This window comes from Panthera onca, chromosome B1, assembly GCF_046562875.1.
Source record: "Panthera onca isolate mPanOnc1 chromosome B1, mPanOnc1 haplotype 2, whole genome shotgun sequence".
Taxonomy (NCBI): domain Eukaryota; kingdom Metazoa; phylum Chordata; class Mammalia; order Carnivora; family Felidae; genus Panthera; species Panthera onca.
The window spans coordinates 121,454,860-121,470,678 of NC_138342.1; the positions used below are offsets into that span (position 1 = coordinate 121,454,860).

Sequence of the window (15,819 nt, forward strand, 5' to 3'; positions counted from 1 at the left end):
CGCAATCAGTAAACATTTGTTGAATGAATAAATGATGACATAGATTATAAGTATTACTACCAAAAAAAATGGTAGGCATAAGTTATGCTGCCTTATTTTGATAAGTTTCATTTTCAACTACTAACATCCAGAACTTCTGCTATCAATAATAGCAGAGTAAGTCCTCTGTCCATCTTACCCCCAATACTTTTATTACTACCATCATCAACAAGACCTAGTCTTAGGTCATGACCTCTACCTTAGACTACTATGAAAATGACATCTCTCAGTGCATGTGTAAAATGATAATAATTACTGATACTATTGCCTAGGATTTATTTTAAGATAAACATCAAGAAGCTTTATGTTTGTGAGGGGGGGAAAAAACCGGGTTAAATTTCTTTAGTGACTGTAATGAGTGGAAGGGAATGATAGTCTGAGATCAGGAGTAGAGAAAATAAGCAATACAATATAAAGAGAGTTGCAGAACTCAAATCTTCTTTGTTCCATAAACATCCTGACCCAAATATAAGGCACATTTCTCCAGTTAAGGAGAAAGATCTAACAAAGAAAAATGAAGAAAATCTTACGACACTAAAACCAATGGCTACATGCAGCTGTAAAACACTGAAATCAATACAAATAACAACTAAGAATTAAACAAAGTCTCAGAGTATAGGCTTAAAAAGTAGGTAACTCAAGAAATAACATTACTAGCCAATGACCCAGAGCATTACATGGTAATAATGCCAGATTTCTTAAAGCTCATATATGACAGCATTCTTCAAACATCAAGACTTTTTGAAGAAAAATTTTTGATGAATACAATCAGACTGCCAAGGTCTAACAGTCTGTTCTTTGTATCTGGATGAGCTAAGGGGAAAAAAAGCTGGCTACATAAGGATAAAACAAGATATGTTTACTGTTCTATTTAGCACAACTCAACACATCCACTCATTTCCATCCAGATTTTCAGAAAACCAAGTACAAAAGTGTTTTTATAATTTTTTTAAAGCTTACTTATTTATTTTGGAGAAAGACAGTGACAGTGTGAGCAGGGAAAGGGTAGCGAGAGAGGGAGAGAGAGAACCCCAAGTAGGCTCTGCACTGTCAGCACAGAGCCCAACATGGGGCTCGATTGCACAAAACCATGAGATCATGATCTGAGCTGAAACTAAGAGTCAAATCCTTAACTGACTGAGCCACCCAGGCACTGCAGAAAAGTGTTTTTAAAAGTTCTTCATACTCTTTCAAGAGAGAATACAGAAACAGAGGGCAAACCATACAGGTGAAAGTGCCAGAAATACACAGTCTCCTAGCATTTTTTTAACTGACCTAACACGTTCTAAGATTAATGCAGAAATGATTTACCTTGCATAAAAGATAAGGGAACATAAAAGAAAAGGCAATAAGTTCTTCCATACCCTTTCCTGCTTCTATGTCTAGATCAGCTAGCTGGTAATGTTCATTGTATCAAGGTCATAAAAAGGAGGCAAGAGTTTCAAAGAAGACTGTATTAGTCCTTACATAATCTGGTATTGAGGCTAAAAAATAGTGGAAGAAATATTCAAGGTCAAGAAGCCCATAAGAAAGAGCCTCTCTGGATCAAAAACTTAAATTAGCAAAACCCCTAGATTCTCTATGGTCTTAGTAATCAGGCAGTAAGTATGGCAAGAGCTTCCTGGGGGAAAGGAAAGGAAAAGACAGGAAAGGAGATGAGAGGAGAGGAGAGGAGGAGGAAGAGGAAGAGAAAGAAAGAAAGAAAGAAAGAAAGAAAGAAAGAAAGAAAGAGGGAGGGAGGGAGGGAGGAAGGAAGGAGAAGAGGGAGAGGAAGGGAGAAAAGGGGGAAGGAGGGGAGACGGAAGGGAGAAAAGGGGGTAAGGAGGGGAGAGGGAAGGGAGAGAAGGAGAGAGAAAAGAAGGAAGGAAGAGAGAAAAAGAGAAAGAAAGAAAAAGAAAAGTGGGGGCAGGGGGAGGAGGATTTGTTCCTAAGTCCTGCCATTCTCACGGCCACCATAATGACTAAAATTTAAAAGACTGTCAACACTAAATGTTGGCAAGGATATAGAGTGACTAGAAATCTCACATATTGTTGATAGAAACGTAAAATGATACAAACACTGTGGGAAAAGACTTGGCAGCTTATAAAACTAAACAATTTCCTCCTTATCCATGACTTAGCAATTCCACTATAGATATTTACCTAAGAGAAATGAAAGCATATGTTTACAAAAAAACACTTGTACAACAATATTCATGACATTCTTATTCATAATGATCCAAAACTAGAAAAATCCAGGGTCCATCAATAGAAAAATGAATAAACAATCGTTGGTATATCTATACAATGGAATACTACATAAAGTGGCAATGGAATACTACATAAAGTACATCTATACAATGGAACACTACATAAACTGTAAAATACTACATAAAGTGGCAATGAACTACTAATACATGTAACAACATGTAACAACTTAGATCTCAAAAGCATTATGCTAAATGGAAAAGAAGACACAAAAGACTACATATTATATTCTTCCATTTATATGACATTCTAGAATAGGAAAAAACATATCTATTATAGAAAAAAAAAAAAACAGAAAAAGTACTTTCCTCTGAGGATACAGGTAAAATTTGACTGGAGAGGGTCATGAAGGAATTTTCTTGGGTGGTGGTGATATTTTATATCTTGATACGAATTTGGTTTAAACAAGCATAATCATTGGTCAAAATTCAGTGAATGTGCTGGTCATGTTTGTGCATTTTACTAATATAAATTTCATATCAAAAGAAAAATTATAATCCAATAATGAATTCTAGTTAATAATATATATGCTGAAATATTTAGGGAGAGGTATGCTGATATCTGCAATTTACTTTGAAATGCATCAGAAAGATAAGATGAATTAAAGGAGGGATGATGGGATATAAAATATGATAAACACCTATAGAACAATATAAATGATAGTATTTGAGTTGTGTGGTTTTTCACTATAAAATTTTTTCAACTTTGCTATATGTTTGGAAGAAATCATAATAAAAAGTTTTAAAATTTAGCATCTCAGCCCCTACAGTGCTTGATAAAATAAGAAGCCCCTCTGGATTAAAGACCCTTGCAATCAATTGCATCTTCTTGGGATGGATGAGTCTGAAGAAAGACTTCAAGACACTGAAGGACATGGCCAGGACCCCCAGCCCTGATGACTTATGTAAAGTTGGATGAAGTCTTGTCACAGGAACCCTGGCATCCAAATATGACATGGATAGAAATATACTTGCTCCAAAAAAAGGATCACATATAAATACTTTTAGACTCATTTGGGATTATTAATTACATAAATTCATGTAATGAATGTTTAGATGTAAGAACTATTTCAGCCTCATTGAAATTTTATCTTTCCGTTCTCCTTGCAAAATATACACTGAAATGTATTTCAAAGATCCTTATAAAAGTAATAAAATAATGTAAAAACTATCATAAAACCAATCATATATTTTATAGAAAATAGCGGAATAAAATCACGTTTTGAAAGATGTCAAATCCAAGGAGATTTATGATTGAAGAAAAGACAACTTTCTACCATCTTTAAACTTCTAATCTGTTCAACTTCTTGTGTTAGTGCAGGATTGGAAAGTCATTTTATTATTGCCAATTTGAAAAGACTCTACTGATCACTGGTCACACTTATAGAAAACTTCAGCATGAATTCTGTAAACTGAAAAATCTTTTTAATAACTGTCTATGCCTCATCTTCTCCATTACATTTACTCAGATTCCATCCCTCCACTCCTGCTTTAGAACAAAACAAAATACTCAGGTTTTCTGTAACCATATCTTGTGAAACCAGTTGCTATTATGACATACTAAGATCTACTGATTTTGGCCCGTGCAGAAATGTAAACAAAAGAAATCTAGAGATCACAAGGCACCACAAGTTAAATATGATCCAGGAATTCAACATGCTTCCAAATAAACAAGTGCTCTCTAAGAATGGATTAACAAAAGTATAATGAGGTCAAAATGTAACATTAACTTAATTCAACTAGTGGAACTCTGTCAAGATAAAGGTCTGATAGGAACTTCAGAGAAATAAAAAACTAGAATATATTTCTGAGAAGGTGCAAAAATAATACTTAAAAGAATGGAATTTAATGGAAAACTGAAAAAAAGTACTAGGCAAGAAAATTGAGAAAATTGGTGACCATCTGCCTTCTACCTTCACTGAAACAGAACAAGATAGAACCATTTATAGAAGGTCAAGGAAGAGAAAACATTCATTCAATGGTCCCTTTTCATTCTTTAGTGAACTTAAGGTTTCTGAAGCAGTATACACCATCAATTACTCTCTGCCTTATGAAGATCCTCATCTCTCTCCTAAAGTGCTACTCTCTATTCTTATCCTACCTTGGCTAGTCATTCTTTTTTATCTACAGTTTTGAAGTCATAAGAGGAAGACAAAAGTTTGGAAATGGACTGGGTTATTCTTCATGTAATTCTTTTTTTTTTTTTTAACTTTTACTGTTTACTTTTGCTTTTGCTTTTACTTTTAGTGGCTCTGCTTCGGACTACTAGCCAAAGGCAGGTGTTATCTAAGATTGTGTCCTCTGTGATCACTTTTTCTTTTTATTCTCTTTCTCCTTCTGAATAATCTCACCCACACATGCTGGTGGTGCTTGAAATTATATTCCAGCTTTATTAATCTTTTCCCAAAGCTTCAAACTGAATTTTCCTCTTCTCAGGTGCCTTGCAGGTTTAAATTTATCATATTGAAAACCAACATGATTGCTTTCTCCAAAAAAGATCCTCCATGTTAACAATTGTGAAATGCCCATTAGCTTTTCCCCCTCCCTCTCTGCCTCCCACATTTGTATTTTTTTGTTTGTTTGTCTACCCTTTCTGCACTGATGCTTCTTGAAAGTAAGGACACGTCTTAGTCATCCCCCTTATCTCAATGTCTACAAGAGTATCTAGTAAATATCAGGTGTACAGAGTAGGAAGGAAGGAAGAAAGGAAGACATGAATAATGAAAGGAAAATGGGAAAGAAGAAAGGGAAAGGCAGAAATGTATGGAGGAAAGCAATTAATAAAATTACTGAGCTATGACGCATAATAGGATAGTTAAAGTTTATAAGAGCTGACAGCTGATGTAATGCTGAGAAAGAGAGCTCTTTTTGCTGGAAAGACACCATGAGAGGTCCTTAGAATAAAAGTTAAGCTCCCCAGGGCCTACAAATCAAACAATGAAAGTGTGGAGAGAGTGGGGAATACTTTCCATAATAAAGAGACAGAATTTGAATGCTTCCAAGGCAAAATAAGAAGAAAAGAGTGAAGCATAGAAAGACATAGAGAGAAAATGAGGCAAATAGGATCATGACAACACACTCATCCTCTTGACTTTCAAATTTTCAATCTTCTAGGAAATTTATTAAAAGCTTAGCATGAGTGGATACTTTCGTTCTTGCAATGCAGTGAAACGATGGATTTTTAAAATCTAGGTTTACATGAAATAAAAAAAATGATAAAATTTATGGGCACAAAAGCCAAAGGAAAAGGCAACAAGCAGATCTGGGTTTACCCTCACAGTCACATGTTACGGTGAAAGTACTTAGACTTGCCATAAAGGAATGTGGTAGCTGAAGCGTAACCTCAACCTCTGCCAGAGAATTTGATACAGATGATCAGACAGATGGAAAATTATCCAATTCAAAAGACCAAATCAAAGTTAAAAAATCAAGTGTTCAAGATTGCACAAGACATTGCTCTATTCCAAAGTCAGAGACAAGGCTAAATAAATCAGCTTAAAATTCTAATAGGAATCCAAAAACTTCAGCTTTGATCTTGGGCAAGTTCTTCCTACACCCATTCAGAGTAGTGATGTAAACTCTAAAGAGGTTTAAATACATGAAGCTAGCACACCCTTAAAAATAGGCACTTGCTCACATTGCTTGAACTTAAGGAAATCTGTATATGCTAAGGAACACTCTGGCAGTAGGCCAACAATTAACAACTGACTTCCACAAACTCTTCTTTCCTTCTCTCTCTGTCTCTCTGCCTCTCTCTCTGTCTCTCTCTCTCTCTGTGTCTCTCTCTCTCTCTCCTTTTTTAACTTTTCAATGGGCTCTGTGTTCATCAACGTATACTTGTGTTCTCATAGCTGAGTAAGATGGGGAGAAGGAGGAGATGGGAATATCTAATGATTTGAAGTAGAAACATTTGTCTGCCAATATCAGGTTCTAGAAATATAAAATCTCCTAGTGCTAGGCTACTACATCTTTCATACTCATTTTGATGCTATATAGGCTAGTTTATTTCCTTTATATGATTCAGTCTGAGTTTATAACGTGTAATTATATGTGTTGTTTATATAAAAAATGAATGTAACCACTCATTTTGACAGGCTAATGAGGTGCAGGAGTACAAAATGCTAGAAGTACATGATTTTATAGAAAATTGTACTATTGTACTTGTTTTGTAATAAACCAAATTGCAGACCTCCAAAATATGCTGCTGCCTTACAATAAAACCATGCACAGCAATAGCTAAGAAAAAAGACTTCTTACTTTTCAGTGATAGTCACCTCTTCTATTAAAAAAAATGCTCTGGGGCACCTGAGTAGTTCAGTCAGTTGAGCATCAGACTTGATTCCTGCTCAGGTCATGATCCCAGGGTGATGGGATTAAGCCCTGCATGGGGCTCCATGCTAACAGCAGGAAGCCTGCTTGGGATTCTCTCTTTCCCTCTGCTCCTCTCCACTGCTTATGCTGTCTCTCAAATAAAATAAAATAAAATAAAATAAAATAAAATAAGATAAAATAAAATACTGTGTTGTTTTTAAAGCAGAAAAATAAGTAAACACCCAAGAAATACTCCAAAAACTGATGTTCCTCATCAAAATAAACTAGCAAAGCCTAAAAGTACTTTGAAAATATCAGTCTGGTGAAGGTTATAACAAATTTAGATAGTGCGTACTCTTCACCATCAGCATTTACAGAACATTTTTGCACTTGACTAATTTTCTTGTTATTGGCATTATTCCCAGCTCGTACCTTCTCACTCTAAGATGCTGTCTGTTACATTTATACTTTAAGCTAAATCGTTGCCCAGATACTTTACACTGCATTTTTCTAATGCACATTTCCTTCAAACTACCAATATTCCACCTAAGATACTTTTTACTTTGACCAAAAGACAATCTTTTTTTTCCCTTAAATTAACCATTTTTAGAAACTAACTTCTATATTATAGCACCAAAGAAAAACACTAGTGGCATTTTCTACCCTTTTTCTTTCTTCCTTTGAAACTTTCCCTCTAACACCCAGGTGTCATGAACAGTCAATATGTGAAACATCAGTCTCACATATATTCTAAAACAAGAGGCATCAAACTGTTTGGCCACTGTGAAAATGAGAATGAATGGGCTTCCAATTACAGTGACGTCAAATGCAGAAGAGAAGAAACACTTGATTTCACCTCTGAATCTCTGCTTTATAATTGACCTACTTTGCATTGTACAGAATAATCTTCCTCACTGCTTTCTGACATAATTGCCTAAACAAATAAGCTGCCATATTACCTCACCTTTGTGGAACTTGTCTTTCAATTCAATCTGCATGTAATAGAGCAAGGAGAGAATGCTCTAAAGACCAAAAAATGCTATTTATACAAGAGTGCCTCTCACACTCTTTCTGAATCTATTTATTCTTACTTTGAATAGAATCAAATAAGCCTAAAGGCAGTACAGTATAATTATTAAGAACACAAACTCTGGAGTTAGAGTGTCTAAATTGAATCCTGGCTCTGCTATTTACTAGCTCTATGACCTTGGGCAAGTTACTTAAACTCAGTGTTCTGTTGGATCGCCCATAAGATGAGCAAAATAATAATACCTTGTATAGAGTTGGTATAGGATAAAATATATAAAATACCTAGAACTGTGCCAACCACATAGTTTTTGTTTGATTTCTAAGCCCATAAATGCTATAAACAGCAGGAAAGAAGAGGGACAAGGGCTCCTGTAGGTATTTGCACCTACACCAGCAAGCATAATCAACTAAAATTCTAATTACTAGCAGGGGGAGGAGGTCCCTGTATTGTTTAAAAATAAACATAAGAACTGGGGACATTGAGTATGGGAATAAAAGCCTAGTGAGTATCCAAGGACACATCAGTCTATTACATCACAATAAAGTAGTGAAAGTTTATAAAAAGAAACTTGAACCAATCTGTCCAAGGACATCTATTTTAGCTCAGTAAAATAGTTGACGTTTAAAAAGATGATGCTGAGCACCCAAGAAATGATAAAAATAGATCAATAATTCAATCAAAGATGAAATACATTTTGAAAATTTTCTATTTGAAAGAGCCAAATAAAAAACTTTAGTGCCTTAATAGATACATACTTATCTATCCAAAATACTCAGTTATTCAGAAGGATTTAATCTAAGTGGTCTTATGAGAAGATACTGAAAGTAAAAACAAAATATAACATAGCAAACTATTTCATGAGGAAGTGTGGCAAAGACTGTTAATTGTCCCTTACCTTTCATTCTCCAACTTTTCATTTTGGAAATAAAAATGTCCTTGAGTATATGAGGTTATGACTACCTGCTCATCTAGGGACTACATGCCCCTGTCTCCGTTGCAAATCAGTGAGGCCATGTGACATGGTTCGAGCCCCATGTCAGGCTCCATGCTGACAGTGCAGAGCCTGCTTGGGATTCTCTCTCTCTTTCTTTCTTTCTTTCTTTCTTTCTTTCTTTCTTTCTCTCTTTCTCTCTCCCTCTCTCTGTCTCTCTGTCTCATCTCTCTCTCTTTCTCTTAAAATAAATAAACTTTAAAAAAAAAGAGAGAGAGATGCAGAATTAATTAGATGCAAATTCTGCCCTCAAAGACTTATAATTCAGAAAAGAAAAGTTAAGTACCCAGACAATTATATTACCATATCATCTATCTGGCTTGTCACCTGACAGTTATAAACAAGGTATTATGGGATTAGAGTTGAGAACAATTTTATCAACCTGGACCAAGAAATCTTAAATCAGAAAAATCTTCATGAAGATGGCCTTTGAGAAAGACCTATAAATAAAAGGATTTCAAAAGCAGAGATAAACAGTGACATGAAAGGAAAACAGTATGCATGAAAGCACTATAACAGAAAAGTGGAAACATGTTAATGTGTCCTATTAGAATAGAGAGTAGGCTTGAAGGGCCTTAAACTATGTAAGCTGGAAGGGTAAGTTGTGAAGAGCACTAAATTTATTATTATTATTATTATTGTTAATTATAAAATATGCATTAAACTCTTTGCATAGGCAAATATTTTGCTAAATGTCTTATGTGTACTTTCTCAATTTGTTGTCAAAATAAATCTTTTATATATCTCACAAAATACTTTATATATCACTTCTAGTGTGAGGAATCTGTGCCTAATATTCAATAGGCAACAAATATTTTGAAGAACTATAAAAAAGTGAAGGGCACCCTCTAACTGGAGTTTAGTAAAGCTAATCACCACATAGGAGTGTGCAGTGCAGGACACAACAGGGAATAGTGAGAATATATATATTTTGCAACAGGCAAGGTAAGAAATGGGTGCTTGAACTAGTGGGGCTACATTGAAATAGGAAAAGAGGGGATGGACTAGAGACATGATGAAGAATTTGACAAGTAATAATGTGATTGTGTGATGAATCCTATGAAAATAGAAAGTGGGAGGAAAACTAGAGGTTTAGAATCTGAGTTCTGAAATTAATAAAATAAGGAGGTGTTGATATTAACAAAAAATAGGAGGTAAGGAGGTACATGGCTGCATATGGTGATGTTGACGGAGTCTATGCAGAGAACCTTTGCTTTCTCAGTACCAAGCCTTACTATGTGACTTTGCAAAATTGGCTAAATGCTTTCAGCCTGTTTTCTTCTCTGAAAGATAGGAATAATAATATCCAACTCATAGACTTAGAGGATTAAATATGATAATGTTTTTTAAAAGGAGATACAAAGCACCTAGTGTTGTAGATAACACACAGTAGGCATTCACTAAACAATGGCTAATACCCTTATTGTTGCTCTGCTGCTTCTCCTGAGCATTATGAAAAACTGGGAGAATGAGGAATAGGCTTGAGAGGAATTTATACACTGAAGATGTGAGAGTTGATGAATTCGTGAAAGAAATTGCATAATTTTGAGGAGAGAACATTGGGGAATACCTCCATTTTAAGACATAGTAGGAGAGATGGGAGCCAGTGAAGGAGACAGGAGGACATACTAGTGAGGTTAGAAGAGATGAAAGATGGGGAAAAAGAAAATTCAAAGAGAGGATGGTTAACATGTCAAATGCTCCTTAGAGGACACAAAGAGTTGAGAAAAATAGTATTGATTTTAGTGGCAGAGTCAAGAAAATGCAGTTTGTCAGGAGACAGAGACCTAAAATGTATTTGTCAACATATGGGAAAGAGCTAGTTGACAAAAAGATTAAGTTTATAATGGAAAAAGGAAAATCAAAGGAATAAAATCTGAGAGGAAGAAAAAGAGGTTAGATTAAGAGCACAGGTGGAAAGATCGGCCTCTGCCAGGAGGAGAGATGTACTTTCTTCATGGAAGAAAATGGAGAAAAAAAGGGGGAAGAAAAAAATGAAGACATTGAAGGCAATGCTGCATCATGAGAGAACTCATTTAAGCTGACTTTTCAGTAAAGTAATAGGTTAGAGGTTATCCACTGAGGGGAAATGAAATGGATAAAATTAAAGACTTGAGGGGATGTTCAGTTTAGTTTTTCATTCACAGGTAAAAGGCATTTATCCAGTAAAGGACATTATTTCTCAATGTTTCTACTTTAATAATATTTTACCAAATCTATTTTTCTCCTCAAAGAATTCATTTTTCTAATATTTGGAGAAAGTTTTCAGGGAAAAGCACCTTGAATGACTGAAATGAACCATTCCCAGTCATTTTCACCTCTTAATGTCAACTCTTCATATAAAAGAGATAAATGGTGGTAGAGATGGAAGGGGTACCAAATTGCACAGCATCATTACAAAACATTCACCTTCCTATGAAATAACTATAATTCAATTTTCATAGATCTATTCTCTACATCCACTGAATGATGTCCCCTAAAAATTTATGTCTACCCAGAACCTTAGAATGTGACCTTGTTTGGATCTTTGCAGATATATTTAGTTAAGATGGGTCATTCTGGGGGCACCTGGGTGGCTCAGTCGGTTAAGGGTCTGACTTCGGCTCAGGTCATGATCTCACCATTCATGAGTTCAAGCCCCATGTCAGGCTCTGTGCGGACAGCTCAGAGCCTGGAGCTTGCTTTGGATTCTGTGTCTCCCCCTCTCTCTGCCCATCCCCTGCTCATGCTCTGTCTCTCTCTGTCTCTCAAAAATAAATAAACATTGAAAAAAATGAAAAAAAAAAAAAAAGATGGGTCATTCTGGATTAGGGTGGACCCTTAATCCAATATGACTGGTATTCTCAGAAGAAGAGAGAAATTTAGACACAGACACAAACATAGCAAGAAGACCCGAGAAGAAAGAGGTAGATAATTGATGTATGCTGTCATAAGCCAAGGAATGGCTGGGGCTCTCAGAAGATAGAAGACACAAGAAAGATCCTCCCCTATCAGCTTCTGAGGAAGCAGAGCCCTGCCAACATCTTGATTTTGGACTTCTGGTGTCTAGAACTGTAAGCGAATACATTTCTGTTATTGCAAGCCACCTACTACGTGGTGCTTTGTTATGGCAACGCTAGGAAACTTATGTACCTAACAAAAAAAATAAGGGAGCCAAGTCCTGCAACTTGGCTCAAAGGGATCATCCAAAAATCAAAAGAACTGTTTTCTATCAGAACTTAGTTTTGTTGAGCCTGCATCCCTCTTCAGAAATATCAGAAAAATATTTCTTAAACTGTCTTCATAAACAAACTAATGATTTACCTGAAAGTCCTGAAAAAATGATGGGAAGTAAATATGAGGAGAAAAAAAAAATCGTTGTAGGATCCATTATATAAAAAACTACCCAAGTGCCATTAGTCCCAGGGTTCTACACAAGAGGTCATCAAATGAAAATGATAACTAATCACTCAAAATAACCAATCAATAGAGAAAAAACAATAGCCTGAGGCCCAAATACATGTCCCTTTAAAAGGAAAGACACCCAATTAGAACACTGAGCCTGGAGCAACATACAGTAATGAAAGCAAACAAAGTGTTAGGGTTTCATCTGGAACTCCCTGATAACACATCAAAGGGAGTCACTTGTGCAAAGACTGCCAGAGGGAATGGAAAGGACAAAGGCCCACTCCTGTTTGAAGGCTGTGTGGCTGAATCTTACCACATACTTGGATTAAAAAAACTCAACCTGCGTCTTTATTCTTTGAGCCTATAAGATATCACAGGAGGAAATAAATCAAAACTTAGAGATCAAGGTCTGGCATTGTGGTGAAATTACTCTAGAGAGATGGTGAAAACATACTACAAAGAACCATCGAGCAGCAAAAGAAAAACTTTAGACCTAAGATCCTTTTTCTTGAAACAATGAAATTGCAGGGAGATAAAGGGGGGAAACTACTTATTTTTCATTTAGAGAACTACTGGAAAATATCCTGTGTTTATAAGTGCAAAATGAAAAAAATATATAGAATGGAGTGAGTAGGGGCACAGTAAGAAGTTATGGGGATATTATTTGTAAAGAACATCAAAATTTGATTTGAAAATGAACTGGAATCATTATAGATGTGTTAAAATTTGAGTAGCAAGATCAAAATTATTCTTCAGAAAGATGCTTCTTACTGCTTCTGTGAGATGGATAGTATATGGAACAGAGACTGCAGTAAAAAAAATTCAAATGAGGCAATGAGTACCCAGACTGGGTTAGGTATGTAAAAAGACCAGGACACAGAATTCAAAGTGGATTAGATAAAACAGACTTGCACTTAGATCTGCCTTCCTTCCATAAACTTTTCAGCCAAAAATTCCAATCTTTTATTCTACCACTCTCAAGTAAATTTTCCATCAATGCTTTGCCTATATTCCATTAAATTCAATAACTATTTTATTTCCCTCATCTCCATCTTGTCCTCACTTGCCTCCCTACACAAATTAATAACATAGTTCATAATTATAATCACTCATTTCCAGAACTCCCAACTCCTTACTCCTCTCTCCTCCAATTATACTCACCTGGCTAAATCCCAGTGCTCATAAAGCCCAGCTCCCCACACTCCGTCCTTGTACCTGCATAACTCAAGGATGGAGTGGATGTTCCACTCCAAGAATGAGGCTCAAGAAAAGCACAACCATGCTTACCCTTCTCCATTGTATTTCATAGTCCCTAACCTTAAGAGAACACTTGCTCAGCATTTATTCTGTCTTCCTTGCCCATTCCCTCTCCCACTCACTTAGATAATCATTCCATGTCTTCTCTGTCGTTAAACCTTCGACACCATCTCCCCTCAGCTGATGATCTTGCTTCCAATTTCTGTGAAAAGAGGGATGAGATCATTAGAGACAATTTTCAAGCTCTCATCATCATATCTGCTTTAAATCTGCCTTTCTTTTTGATGTTAGAAAAGAATGGTCCATGCTCTTCTCAAAGTCTAATGCTTCCTCTTGTCTCTAGGTCTGATACCCTCTATCTACTCAAAGACATCACTCCAACATTTATCCCTCTTCTATCTTTTTCATTATCATTTTTCCTTTCTCCTAGATTATTACTATTAGCATACAAACATATTATAACAGTTTAAAAAAAAAAAAAAACATGCCTTGGTTCCATACTCTTATTCAGTTATTACCTCATTTCTTTATCCCAGACTGTTGCGAAACTTAATTTTCTGTTCTGAGCTTTCTTTTCTATTTAATCTATTTCAAGTAGGTTTTTGCTATTAACACTTAATAGAAACTGCTTATATCGGGTCACCAATTGCCCCACAATTGCTATATGCAATGGTAAATTCTCAGTCTTTATCTTAGCTATCATAAGCTTTTAATACAATTGATCACTTCCACTTTGAGACATTTTCTTTGCAAGCTTTCTAGGATGCCACTTCCTCTTGGTTCTCCTCCTATTTTTTTGGTGGTCTCTTTCCATATACCCTAATCTGTACATAGTATAGTGGTTCAGTGCTCAGTCTTCAAACCTCTTCCCTCTTCTATCTATATACCTCTAAAGGTGGTAAAATTTAGTCTCATGGCTTTAAAAATCATCAACATGGATATAACTGCCAAATGTATCTTCTTTATCCAGACCTTTCTTCTGAACTCTAAACCCATATGTCCTACATTCCTGATTGTATGTCTACGATTGGGTTAACAATATGTGAGTATAGAATATTTACACTTCAGTTGGATGTATAATTGTCATTCTAAAATTAACATGACAAAAGGAGTCAATTCATCAAGAAGATATAACAATTATAAGTATATATGCACCCAACATTGAAGCACCTAAATATTTAAAGTAAATATTAACAGAACTCAAAGGATAAGTAGATAGCAATACAATAATAGTAGGGAACTTCAAGACCTTACTTTTAACACTGGATAGAGTATCCAAACATAAAATGAAAAACCAGACCTGAATAACACTAAAGACCAAATGCACCTATATCTATATTTATATCTATTCTATATCTATATCTATATCTATATCTATATCTATATCTATATCTATATCTATATCTATATCTATCTATAGAATATGTACATTATATATATATATATATATATATATATATATATATATAGACTATTCCATCGAACAGCACCAGAACATGCTATCTTTCTCAAGTGCACATGAAATACTCTCCAGGATAGATCAAATGTTGGGCCACAAAGCAAGCCTTAACAAATTAAGGAAAACTGAAATCATATCAAGTACCTTTTCTGACCACAGTGGTACGAAACTAGAAATCAATAACAGGAGGAAAATGGGAAAATTCAGAAAAAATGTAGAAATTAAACAACACACTCTTAAACAACCTAACTTTAAACTCAAGGAATTGCAAAAAGAAAAAGCTAAGCCCAACATTAGCAGAAGGAAGGATATAATAAATATTATAGCAGAAACAAAACCAGGGAAGATGGCAGAGTAAGAGGATCCTAAGTACACCTTGGCCCTAGAAAACACCCACATCAGTGTAAACAACCCAGAAAATGATTCATGGACTGGGGAGAACAGACTCTCCACAGTTAATTTAGAAAAGAGGTCACATTTAAAATGGTGGAAAGGGAAGAGACATGTTTTGGAGCCAAAGTGACTACTGAGACTGTCCATGGGAAGGAGGAGTGCAAGGCCAAAAATGGAGAGGAGCAGACTCCACACCAGGCACCCCAAGCACAGGGGACCTGCACTGGGGAGATGAATCCCCATAACATTTGGCTTTGAAAACTAAAGGGGGCTTCACTTCACAAGTTTTTACAATCAGTGGGACTTAACACTAGGAACATTAAAAATCAGTGTATTCTACTCTAGGAAAATAAGATGGCGATAGGATACTGAGTCCCCAACCTTAAAAAGCCGACATAACAAACAACCCCGTGGAGATGAGGCATAGAAGTTGCAGTTTAAAAAAACTCCTGGGGTGTACTGAAGGAGGCTTATTTACTAATCTCAGAACTGTGCAGGAGAAGAAGAGAGTCTAAGAAGCTTCTCCAAGAAGAAAAGAGCAGGCAGGCACCCTACCTGCCCCTAAGCCTAGGTATCCAGATGGGAAGGAGCATGGACACTCTCTACCTAGATAGCTTCCACCCAATGCCCTGCCTCCACATTCTCCTGCATATTTGTCTCATCCAACACACCCTCCACAGGAGTCCATCCAAAGATGTGCCTCAAG

General features: G+C 35.8%; 1 long non-coding RNA gene across 4 annotated transcripts in view; it reads right to left on the reverse strand.

The window, feature by feature from the left end:
* The window catches only part of LOC144616030 (uncharacterized), a 118,891-nt gene that overhangs the window by 71,874 nt on the left and 31,198 nt on the right, over positions 1-15,819 (reverse strand). For 3 of the 4 annotated variants that reach the window (XR_014137547.1, XR_014137548.1, XR_013554884.2), the window contains one exon: positions 13,384-13,463. The exons of the other annotated variant lie outside the window; for it this stretch is intronic. This is a non-coding gene — a long non-coding RNA (uncharacterized LOC144616030). The remainder of the gene's footprint in view (positions 1-13,383; positions 13,464-15,819) is intronic. 4 annotated transcript variants of the gene reach the window in all.